The sequence below is a fragment of the Octopus bimaculoides genome, chromosome 6 (assembly GCF_046866305.1).
Source record: "Octopus bimaculoides isolate indiv1 chromosome 6, ASM4686630v1, whole genome shotgun sequence".
Classification (NCBI taxonomy): domain Eukaryota; kingdom Metazoa; phylum Mollusca; class Cephalopoda; order Octopoda; family Octopodidae; genus Octopus; species Octopus bimaculoides.
In genome coordinates this window covers 117551531-117564898 of record NC_142933.1, presented here as the reverse complement: position 1 = coordinate 117564898, position 13368 = coordinate 117551531, and the positions used below count along the sequence as shown (strand labels likewise).

Sequence of the window (13368 nt, the reverse complement as noted above, 5' to 3'; positions counted from 1 at the left end):
ATATTCTAATCACCCAGAATTCATTGCTCTTTTAAAAAAATTACGATTTATGCATTGTTGTCTCTCAAATATTTAAAATCTACAATTAAGAGCCCTCTCTCCCCCTTCGTAGTTTTTCCTTTAAGGTCTTCAGGTTCTGGCTATATATAAATGAGAAACCCATTCTAAATTATCTAGCTGACGTACTACGACGAAATACCCAAGATGCAGATAAGATAGAGATTTTTATTTATTTACGGCCTCAAACATCTCAATACCTTGCGCTTTCTTGTTTCTCTCCATGAAATTCAATTGAATTCAGTTGTTGTCTTAAATTCATGCTTATTCATTTTCTAAGCTTCCTAAATTCATGCTACGTTATATTCTAATCACCCAGAATTCATTGCTCTTTTAAAAAAATTACGATTTATGCATTGTTGTCTCTCAAATATTTAAAATCTACAATTAAGAGCCCTCTCTCCCCCTTCGTAGTTTTTCCTTTAAGGTCTTCAGGTTCTGGCTATATATAAATGAGAAACCCATTCTAAATTATCTAGCTGACGTACTACGACGAAATACCCAAGATGCAGATAAGATAGAGATTTTTATTTATTTACGGCCTCAAACATCTCAATACCTTGCGCTTTCTTGTTTCTCTCCATGAAATTCAATTGAATTCAGTTGTTGTCTTAAATTCATGCTTATTCATTTTCTAAGCTTCCTAAATTCATGCTACGTTATATTCTAATCACCCAGAATTCATTGCTCTTTTAAAAAAATTACGATTTATGCATTGTTGTCTCTCAAATATTTAAAATCTACAATTAAGAGCCCTCTCTACTCGCTGGCGGTACCTACCCACCACCACTACCCATTTTCCTTTATTCAAAAATTCTTATCGCTCCTTAAAATTATGGCTTTTAAGTGTTGATTTCTCAGCCCAAGAATTACAGCGTGATGTGCTGCTTGACTGGTCCCCCCTTTCCCTCTCTCTCTCTCTCTCTCTCTTTATATATATATATGATGATGATGATGATGATCTTTTCTCCCGCCATGCCTCTGTCTACCCCTCCATCCTCTCTCTCCCCCTTCGTAGTTTTTCCTTTAAGGTCTTCAGGTTCTGGCTATATATAAATGAGAAACCCATTCTAAATTATCTAGCTGACGTACTACGACGAAATACCCAAGATGCAGATAAGATAGAGATTTTTATTTATTTACGGCCTCAAACATCTCAATACCTTGCGCTTTCTTGTTTCTCTCCATGAAATTCAATTGAATTCAGTTGTTGTCTTAAATTCATGCTTATTCATTTTCTAAGCTTCCTAAATTCATGCTACGTTATATTCTAATCACCCAGAATTCATTGCTCTTTTAAAAAAATTACGATTTATGCATTGTTGTCTCTCAAATATTTAAAATCTACAATTAAGAGCCCTCTCTACTCGCTGGCGGTACCTACCCACCACCACTACCCATTTTCCTTTATTCAAAAATTCTTATCGCTCCTTAAAATTATGGCTTTTAAGTGTTGATTTCTCAGCCCAAGAATTACAGCGTGATGTGCTGCTTGACTGGTCCCCCCTCTCCCCCTCTCTCTCTCTCTCTCTCTCTCTTTATATATATATATGATGATGATGATGATGATCTTTTCTCCCGCCATGCCTCTGTCTACCCCTCCATCCTCTCTCTCCCCCTTCGTAGTTTTTCCTTTAAGGTCTTCAGGTTCTGGCTATATATAAATGAGAAACCCATTCTAAATTATCTAGCTGACGTACTACGACGAAATACCCAAGATGCAGATAAGATAGAGATTTTTATTTATTTACGGCCTCAAACATCTCAATACCTTGCGCTTTCTTGTTTCTCTCCATGAAATTCAATTGAATTCAGTTGTTGTCTTAAATTCATGCTTATTCATTTTCTAAGCTTCCTAAATTCATGCTACGTTATATTCTAATCACCCAGAATTCATTGCTCTTTTAAAAAAATTACGATTTATGCATTGTTGTCTCTCAAATATTTAAAATCTACAATTAAGAGCCCTCTCTACTCGCTGGCGGTACCTACCCACCACCACTACCCATTTTCCTTTATTCAAAAATTCTTATCGCTCCTTAAAATTATGGCTTTTAAGTGTTGATTTCTCAGCCCAAGAATTACAGCGTGATGTGCTGCTTGACTGGTCCCCCCTCTCCCTCTCTCTCTCTCTCTCTCTCTTTATATATATATATGATGATGATGATGATGATCTTTTCTCCCGCCATGCCTCTGTCTACCCCTCCATCCTCTCTCTCCCCCTTCGTAGTTTTTCCTTTAAGGTCTTCAGGTTCTGGCTATATATAAATGAGAAACCCATTCTAAATTATCTAGCTGACGTACTACGACGAAATACCCAAGATGCAGATAAGATAGAGATTTTTATTTATTTACGGCCTCAAACATCTCAATACCTTGCGCTTTCTTGTTTCTCTCCATGAAATTCAATTGAATTCAGTTGTTGTCTTAAATTCATGCTTATTCATTTTCTAAGCTTCCTAAATTCATGCTACGTTATATTCTAATCACCCAGAATTCATTGCTCTTTTAAAAAAATTACGATTTATGCATTGTTGTCTCTCAAATATTTAAAATCTACAATTAAGAGCCCTCTCTACTCGCTGGCGGTACCTACCCACCACCACTACCCATTTTCCTTTATTCAAAAATTCTTATCGCTCCTTAAAATTATGGCTTTTAAGTGTTGATTTCTCAGCCCAAGAATTACAGCGTGATGTGCTGCTTGACTGGTCCCCCCTCTCCCTCTCTCTCTCTCTCTCTCTCTTTATATATATATATGATGATGATGATGATGATCTTTTCTCCCGCCATGCCTCTGTCTACCCCTCCATCCTCTCTCTCCCCCTTCGTAGTTTTTCCTTTAAGGTCTTCAGGTTCTGGCTATATATAAATGAGAAACCCATTCTAAATTATCTAGCTGACGTACTACGACGAAATACCCAAGATGCAGATAAGATAGAGATTTTTATTTATTTACGGCCTCAAACATCTCAATACCTTGCGCTTTCTTGTTTCTCTCCATGAAATTCAATTGAATTCAGTTGTTGTCTTAAATTCATGCTTATTCATTTTCTAAGCTTCCTAAATTCATGCTACGTTATATTCTAATCACCCAGAATTCATTGCTCTTTTAAAAAAATTACGATTTATGCATTGTTGTCTCTCAAATATTTAAAATCTACAATTAAGAGCCCTCTCTCCCCCTTCGTAGTTTTTCCTTTAAGGTCTTCAGGTTCTGGCTATATATAAATGAGAAACCCATTCTAAATTATCTAGCTGACGTACTACGACGAAATACCCAAGATGCAGATAAGATAGAGATTTTTATTTATTTACGGCCTCAAACATCTCAATACCTTGCGCTTTCTTGTTTCTCTCCATGAAATTCAATTGAATTCAGTTGTTGTCTTAAATTCATGCTTATTCATTTTCTAAGCTTCCTAAATTCATGCTACGTTATATTCTAATCACCCAGAATTCATTGCTCTTTTAAAAAAATTACGATTTATGCATTGTTGTCTCTCAAATATTTAAAATCTACAATTAAGAGCCCTCTCTACTCGCTGGCGGTACCTACCCACCACCACTACCCATTTTCCTTTATTCAAAAATTCTTATCGCTCCTTAAAATTATGGCTTTTAAGTGTTGATTTCTCAGCCCAAGAATTACAGCGTGATGTGCTGCTTGACTGGTCCCCCCTCTCCCTCTCTCTCTCTCTCTCTCTCTTTATATATATATATGATGATGATGATGATGATCTTTTCTCCCGCCATGCCTCTGTCTACCCCTCCATCCTCTCTCTCCCCCTTCGTAGTTTTTCCTTTAAGGTCTTCAGGTTCTGGCTATATATAAATGAGAAACCCATTCTAAATTATCTAGCTGACGTACTACGACGAAATACCCAAGATGCAGATAAGATAGAGATTTTTATTTATTTACGGCCTCAAACATCTCAATACCTTGCGCTTTCTTGTTTCTCTCCATGAAATTCAATTGAATTCAGTTGTTGTCTTAAATTCATGCTTATTCATTTTCTAAGCTTCCTAAATTCATGCTACGTTATATTCTAATCACCCAGAATTCATTGCTCTTTTAAAAAAATTACGATTTATGCATTGTTGTCTCTCAAATATTTAAAATCTACAATTAAGAGCCCTCTCTCCCCCTTCGTAGTTTTTCCTTTAAGGTCTTCAGGTTCTGGCTATATATAAATGAGAAACCCATTCTAAATTATCTAGCTGACGTACTACGACGAAATACCCAAGATGCAGATAAGATAGAGATTTTTATTTATTTACGGCCTCAAACATCTCAATACCTTGCGCTTTCTTGTTTCTCTCCATGAAATTCAATTGAATTCAGTTGTTGTCTTAAATTCATGCTTATTCATTTTCTAAGCTTCCTAAATTCATGCTACGTTATATTCTAATCACCCAGAATTCATTGCTCTTTTAAAAAAATTACGATTTATGCATTGTTGTCTCTCAAATATTTAAAATCTACAATTAAGAGCCCTCTCTCCCCCTTCGTAGTTTTTCCTTTAAGGTCTTCAGGTTCTGGCTATATATAAATGAGAAACCCATTCTAAATTATCTAGCTGACGTACTACGACGAAATACCCAAGATGCAGATAAGATAGAGATTTTTATTTATTTACGGCCTCAAACATCTCAATACCTTGCGCTTTCTTGTTTCTCTCCATGAAATTCAATTGAATTCAGTTGTTGTCTTAAATTCATGCTTATTCATTTTCTAAGCTTCCTAAATTCATGCTACGTTATATTCTAATCACCCAGAATTCATTGCTCTTTTAAAAAAATTACGATTTATGCATTGTTGTCTCTCAAATATTTAAAATCTACAATTAAGAGCCCTCTCTACTCGCTGGCGGTACCTACCCACCACCACTACCCATTTTCCTTTATTCAAAAATTCTTATCGCTCCTTAAAATTATGGCTTTTAAGTGTTGATTTCTCAGCCCAAGAATTACAGCGTGATGTGCTGCTTGACTGGTCCCCCCTCTCCCTCTCTCTCTCTCTCTCTCTCTTTATATATATATATGATGATGATGATGATGATCTTTTCTCCCGCCATGCCTCTGTCTACCCCTCCATCCTCTCTCTCCCCCTTCGTAGTTTTTCCTTTAAGGTCTTCAGGTTCTGGCTATATATAAATGAGAAACCCATTCTAAATTATCTAGCTGACGTACTACGACGAAATACCCAAGATGCAGATAAGATAGAGATTTTTATTTATTTACGGCCTCAAACATCTCAATACCTTGCGCTTTCTTGTTTCTCTCCATGAAATTCAATTGAATTCAGTTGTTGTCTTAAATTCATGCTTATTCATTTTCTAAGCTTCCTAAATTCATGCTACGTTATATTCTAATCACCCAGAATTCATTGCTCTTTTAAAAAAATTACGATTTATGCATTGTTGTCTCTCAAATATTTAAAATCTACAATTAAGAGCCCTCTCTACTCGCTGGCGGTACCTACCCACCACCACTACCCATTTTCCTTTATTCAAAAATTCTTATCGCTCCTTAAAATTATGGCTTTTAAGTGTTGATTTCTCAGCCCAAGAATTACAGCGTGATGTGCTGCTTGACTGGTCCCCCCTCTCCCTCTCTCTCTCTCTCTCTCTCTCTCTTTATATATATATATGATGATGATGATGATGATCTTTTCTCCCGCCATGCCTCTGTCTACCCCTCCATCCTCTCTCTCCCCCTTCGTAGTTTTTCCTTTAAGGTCTTCAGGTTCTGGCTATATATAAATGAGAAACCCATTCTAAATTATCTAGCTGACGTACTACGACGAAATACCCAAGATGCAGATAAGATAGAGATTTTTATTTATTTACGGCCTCAAACATCTCAATACCTTGCGCTTTCTTGTTTCTCTCCATGAAATTCAATTGAATTCAGTTGTTGTCTTAAATTCATGCTTATTCATTTTCTAAGCTTCCTAAATTCATGCTACGTTATATTCTAATCACCCAGAATTCATTGCTCTTTTAAAAAAATTACGATTTATGCATTGTTGTCTCTCAAATATTTAAAATCTACAATTAAGAGCCCTCTCTACTCGCTGGCGGTACCTACCCACCACCACTACCCATTTTCCTTTATTCAAAAATTCTTATCGCTCCTTAAAATTATGGCTTTTAAGTGTTGATTTCTCAGCCCAAGAATTACAGCGTGATGTGCTGCTTGACTGGTCCCCCCTCTCCCTCTCTCTCTCTCTCTCTCTCTTTATATATATATATGATGATGATGATGATGATCTTTTCTCCCGCCATGCCTCTGTCTACCCCTCCATCCTCTCTCTCCCCCTTCGTAGTTTTTCCTTTAAGGTCTTCAGGTTCTGGCTATATATAAATGAGAAACCCATTCTAAATTATCTAGCTGACGTACTACGACGAAATACCCAAGATGCAGATAAGATAGAGATTTTTATTTATTTACGGCCTCAAACATCTCAATACCTTGCGCTTTCTTGTTTCTCTCCATGAAATTCAATTGAATTCAGTTGTTGTCTTAAATTCATGCTTATTCATTTTCTAAGCTTCCTAAATTCATGCTACGTTATATTCTAATCACCCAGAATTCATTGCTCTTTTAAAAAAATTACGATTTATGCATTGTTGTCTCTCAAATATTTAAAATCTACAATTAAGAGCCCTCTCTACTCGCTGGCGGTACCTACCCACCACCACTACCCATTTTCCTTTATTCAAAAATTCTTATCGCTCCTTAAAATTATGGCTTTTAAGTGTTGATTTCTCAGCCCAAGAATTATAGCGTGATGTGCTGCTTGACTGGTCCCCCCTCTCCCTCTCTCTCTCTCTCTCTCTCTTTATATATATATATGATGATGATGATGATGATCTTTTCTCCCGCCATGCCTCTGTCTACCCCTCCATCCTCTCTCTCCCCCTTCGTAGTTTTTCCTTTAAGGTCTTCAGGTTCTGGCTATATATAAATGAGAAACCCATTCTAAATTATCTAGCTGACGTACTACGACGAAATACCCAAGATGCAGATAAGATAGAGATTTTTATTTATTTACGGCCTCAAACATCTCAATACCTTGCGCTTTCTTGTTTCTCTCCATGAAATTCAATTGAATTCAGTTGTTGTCTTAAATTCATGCTTATTCATTTTCTAAGCTTCCTAAATTCATGCTACGTTATATTCTAATCACCCAGAATTCATTGCTCTTTTAAAAAAATTACGATTTATGCATTGTTGTCTCTCAAATATTTAAAATCTACAATTAAGAGCCCTCTCTCCCCCTTCGTAGTTTTTCCTTTAAGGTCTTCAGGTTCTGGCTATATATAAATGAGAAACCCATTCTAAATTATCTAGCTGACGTACTACGACGAAATACCCAAGATGCAGATAAGATAGAGATTTTTATTTATTTACGGCCTCAAACATCTCAATACCTTGCGCTTTCTTGTTTCTCTCCATGAAATTCAATTGAATTCAGTTGTTGTCTTAAATTCATGCTTATTCATTTTCTAAGCTTCCTAAATTCATGCTACGTTATATTCTAATCACCCAGAATTCATTGCTCTTTTAAAAAAATTACGATTTATGCATTGTTGTCTCTCAAATATTTAAAATCTACAATTAAGAGCCCTCTCTCCCCCTTCGTAGTTTTTCCTTTAAGGTCTTCAGGTTCTGGCTATATATAAATGAGAAACCCATTCTAAATTATCTAGCTGACGTACTACGACGAAATACCCAAGATGCAGATAAGATAGAGATTTTTATTTATTTACGGCCTCAAACATCTCAATACCTTGCGCTTTCTTGTTTCTCTCCATGAAATTCAATTGAATTCAGTTGTTGTCTTAAATTCATGCTTATTCATTTTCTAAGCTTCCTAAATTCATGCTACGTTATATTCTAATCACCCAGAATTCATTGCTCTTTTAAAAAAATTACGATTTATGCATTGTTGTCTCTCAAATATTTAAAATCTACAATTAAGAGCCCTCTCTCCCCCTTCGTAGTTTTTCCTTTAAGGTCTTCAGGTTCTGGCTATATATAAATGAGAAACCCATTCTAAATTATCTAGCTGACGTACTACGACGAAATACCCAAGATGCAGATAAGATAGAGATTTTTATTTATTTACGGCCTCAAACATCTCAATACCTTGCGCTTTCTTGTTTCTCTCCATGAAATTCAATTGAATTCAGTTGTTGTCTTAAATTCATGCTTATTCATTTTCTAAGCTTCCTAAATTCATGCTACGTTATATTCTAATCACCCAGAATTCATTGCTCTTTTAAAAAAATTACGATTTATGCATTGTTGTCTCTCAAATATTTAAAATCTACAATTAAGAGCCCTCTCTCCCCCTTCGTAGTTTTTCCTTTAAGGTCTTCAGGTTCTGGCTATATATAAATGAGAAACCCATTCTAAATTATCTAGCTGACGTACTACGACGAAATACCCAAGATGCAGATAAGATAGAGATTTTTATTTATTTACGGCCTCAAACATCTCAATACCTTGCGCTTTCTTGTTTCTCTCCATGAAATTCAATTGAATTCAGTTGTTGTCTTAAATTCATGCTTATTCATTTTCTAAGCTTCCTAAATTCATGCTACGTTATATTCTAATCACCCAGAATTCATTGCTCTTTTAAAAAAATTACGATTTATGCATTGTTGTCTCTCAAATATTTAAAATCTACAATTAAGAGCCCTCTCTACTCGCTGGCGGTAACCCGCCCTCCCACCCCCTCCACCGGAAGTTCATTCGTCTGTCATTCCTCTGTCATCCCACCCCCTCCACCGGAAGTTTCATTCCTCTGTCATCCCACCCCCTCCACCGGAAGTTCATTCCTCTGCCATCCCACCCCCTCCACCGGAAGTTCATTCCTCTGTCATCCCGCCCCCTCCACCGGAAGTTCATTCCTCTGCCACCCCCCCTCCACCGGAAGTTCATTCCCCTGTCATCCCACCCCTCCACCGGAAGTTCATTCCTCTGTCATCCCACCCCCTCCACCGGAAGTTCATTCCTCTGTCATCGCACCCCCTCCACCGGAAGTTCATTCCTCTGCCATCCCACCCCCTCCACCGGAAGTTCATTTCTCTGTCATCCCGCCCCCTCCACCGGAAGTTCATTCCTCTGTCATCCCACCCCCTCCACCGGAAGTTCATTCCTCTGTCATCCCACCCCTCCACCGGAAGTTCATTCCTCTGTCATCCCACCCCTCCACCGGAAGTTCATTCCTCTGTCATCCCACCCCTCCACCGGAAGTTCATTCCTCTGTCATCCCACCCCCTCCACCGGAAGTTCATTCCTCTGTCATCCCACCCCTCCACCGGAAGTTCATTCCTCTGTCATCCCACCCCTCCACCGGAAGTTCATTCCTCTGTCATCCCACCCCTCCACCGGAAGTTCATTCCTCTGTCATCCCACCCCTCCACCGGAAGTTCATTCCTCTGTCATCCCACCCCCTCCACCGGAAGTTCATTCCTCTGTCATCCCGCCCCCTCCACCGGAAGTTCATCCCTTTGTCATCCTGTCAACCTCGGCTGTCTCCCGGAACCCATCTAGTGGCCTTGGCCATCCTCTCCCCTACCTTTGGGTAGCGCATTAAGGTTGAGAAATGTTTGCAGGTTGTAGGTAATGTTTTGCTTATGAATTCTTCCAATTGCAAGTTTTCTTTTCAGGTACACGACACTGCTTTTCCTCTTCCCAGGCTACAGGCCCACACCCCCAACACCCATACTGTTAGGATTGGCACTCTCAACGTCGGCACGCTGAAAGGTAGATCTGGTGAAATTGTTGAGATGCTTGAACGGAGATGCGTAGATATGTGCTGCATCCAGGAAGTAAGATGGAGAGGAGGTTCTGCAAGGTTCCTCACAGGCAAAGAACACAGGTACAAGATTCTCTGGGCAGGGAACACTGACGGGGTCGGGGGCGTAGGAATACTTCTAGCGGAGAAATGGGTGGATAAGGTAATCGAGGTCGTTAGAGTAAGTGACAGAGTACTTAAGATCAGACTAGTGCTTCATCATAGATTAGCTACTGTCATCTCAGCCTATGCACCTCAACCTGGGCTACCAGATGGTCTGAAAGACCAATTCTATGACACCCTCTTGCAAACTACCTCGTCGACGAGTGACAGGGACCTTCTCTTTGTGGCTGGAGACTTCAACGGTCATGTCGGACGTCGTGCTGGGGGCTTCCATGGCATACATGGAGGCTATGGCTTCGGTTCCCGCAACGAGGAGGGAACCAGACTGCTGGAGTTCTGTGATGCAACCAATCTTATAGTCTGCAATACCAACTTCAGGAAACCTGCCAGTCACCTAGTCACCTACCGCTCCGGCAGACACTCTAGCCAAATCGACTACATCCTCGCCAGAAATAGGGAAAGAGGGCGGCTTATAAATGCCAAAACCTACCCTGGCGAAGAATGTACCCCACAACATAGATTAGTAGTTAGCGACTTTGGGATCAAGGCAAAATGGGTGCCCAGAATTAGACAGGCTTGGAGAAGAAGGGTGTGGAAGCTTAAAGACCCTGCAAACGGACAGAGACTTAGAGACAAGTTACTTGAAGCATTTAACGAAATAGAAGGGGATATAGCATCATACAACGTGGAAGACAATTGGAGATTTCTGCGGGACAACCTGTTGAAAGCCACCGACCAGATTTGTGGGTGGTGTAAGGTCCCCTCCCAACCCAGAGTAACGTGGTGGTGGAACAAGGAGGTAGACAGGGCTATTAGACAAAAGAAACAAGCTTGGAAGGACTGGAAGAACGGTGGTAGCAGGGAATTGTACCAATGTGCCAGAAGGGAGGCTAGGCGACAGGTTTATTTAGCCAGAGGGGAAGCAGATAAGGAAAGATTTGCCAATGTTCTGCGCCGTGAGGACCAAAGACTCGAGGTATTTCGGGTTGCAAGACAGTGTAGGAGAGAGAATAGTGATGTTGTAGGAGAGAAATGTGTTCGCATGGATGATGGTACGCTTGCATTAAATGAGGATGCAAAGAAAGAGGTCTGGAGATGCCACTACGATAGATTGCTTAATAAAGAGAATGAATGGGAGAAAGAGAGCCTGCCTTATGTCGACCCAATAGAGGGACCAGCTATCCGAGTTGATAGTACCAGGGTAGATAAAGCAATTAAGAGTATGAAGACCGGGAAAGCCCCCGGCCCATCAGGAATCACTGCAGAGATGCTCAAAATATCTGGCAGTGTTGGCTATAGCCTAGTCACCCGTATTACGAACCAGGTGATACACGAAGGAGTCATACCCTATGACTGGTGTAGCAGCATCATAGTCAACTGCTACAAAGGTAAAGGGGACGCTTTAGATACAAATAATTACAGAGGCATCAAGCTGTTAGATCAGGTTATGAAAGTTACAGAGAGGGTCATAGCCCAACTAATTAGGGAGCGAATCAATTTAGATGAGATGCAGTTTGGGTTCGTGCCAGGTAAAAGCACTACTGATGCCTTATTTCTAGTGAGACAGTTGCAAGAGAAATACCTAGCCAAGGATAAACCTCTGTACCTGGCTTTCGTTGACATGGAGAAAGCCTTTGACAGGGTCCCCCGATCCCTTATCTGGTGGTCAATGAGGAAACTTGGGATAGAAGAATGGCTAGTGAGAGCTGTGCGAGCCATGTACAGAGATGCGGCCAGTAAGGTGAGGGTTGGAAATGAGTACAGCAATGAATTCCGGGTAGAGGTAGGGGTCCACCAAGGTTCCGTCCTCAGCCCCCTATTATTTACCATAGTCCTCCAGGCAATCACAGAGGAGTTCAAGACAGGTTGCCCCTGGGAGCTCCTCTATGCTGATGACCTTGCCCTAATTGCGGAGTCACTATCAGAACTAGAGGAGAAGTTTCAGGTGTGGAAGCAAGGTCTAGAATTGAAGGGCCTTAGAGTCAACCTAGCTAAAACCAAAATCCTAATAAGTAGGAAGGTAGATAAAACACAAACCCCTTCAGGTAGATGGCCCTGCTCAGTATGTAGAAAAGGAGTAGGTAGTAACTCTATAAGATGTACCCGGTGCAAGCTATGGACACATAAGAGGTGCAGCAACATCAAAGGCAGGTTAACTAGCAAGTTAGTTTTTGTTTGTGGCAGATGTTCAGGTGCAATAAAGACTGCAAACAAACAGGAAACAACTTCTATCTCATTCCAGGGTGAAAAACTAGAGGTAGTCGATAGCTTCCGCTATCTGGGCGACCAAGTTAGTAGTGGGGGTGGGTGCGCTGAAAGTGTAGCTGCTAGAATAAGAATAGCCTGGGCAAAGTTTAGAGAGCTCTTACCCCTGCTGGCGACAAAGGGACTCTCACTCAGAGTAAAAGGCAGACTGTATGACGCATGCGTACGAACAACCATGCTACATGGCAGTGAAACATGGGCTGTAACTGCTGAGGACATACGTAAGCTCGCAAGGAATGAAGCCAGTATGCTCCGTTGGATGTGTAATGTCAATGTGAATACCCGTCAGAGTGTAAGTATCTTGAGAGAAAAGCTGAACATTAGAAGCATCAGTTGTGGCGTGCAAGAGAGACGATTGCGCTGGTATGGACATGTGGTGAGAATGGAGGAGGATAGCTGCGTGAAAAAGTGCCACACCCTAACAGTTGAGGGAACCCGTGGAAGAGGTAGGCCCAGGAAGACCTGGGCTGAGGTGGTGAGGCAAGACCTTCGTACATTGGGCCTCACCGAGGCGATGACTACGGACCGAGACCTTTGGAAATGGGCTGTGCGTGAGAAGACCCGGCAAGCCAAGTAAGATCGTTGCCAGTGCCCCTGGACTGGTTCTTGTGCGGGTGGCACATGAGATGCACCATTTTGAGCGTGGCCGTTGCCAGTACCGCCTGACTGGCTCCTGTAGGATTTTCGAGCGAGATCGTTGCCAGTGCCCCTGGACTGGCTTGTGCGGGTGGCACATAAAAGACACCATTTCGAGCGTGGCCGTTTTCGTGCGGGTGACACGTAAAAGCACCCACTACACTCTCTGAGTGGTTGGCGTTAGGAAGGGCATCCAGCTGTAGAAACTCTGCCAAATCAGACTGGAGCCTGGTGTTGCCATCCGGTTTCACCAGTCCTCAGTCAAATCGTCCAACCCATGCTAGCATGGAAAGCGGACGTTAAACGATGATGATGACACACACACACACATCTGGTTAAGTGATCATCCTGTCTTTATTAAAGTATATCTTTATGTAAATATACTGGGTGACAGTTTTTATGTCTCCTTTTTCAAGGACACCTTGATGTATTGGTGCGAGTGCCTGAGTTCCTTATCAGGCAGGCAGTGCATG

At 40.8% G+C, this 13368-nt stretch overlaps 1 protein-coding gene across 5 annotated transcripts in view; it reads left to right on the top strand.

The window, feature by feature from the left end:
• Positions 1-13368, top strand: part of LOC106875286 (uncharacterized) — an 80852-nt gene that overhangs the window by 63398 nt on the left and 4086 nt on the right. The gene's annotated exons all lie outside the window — the stretch shown is intronic.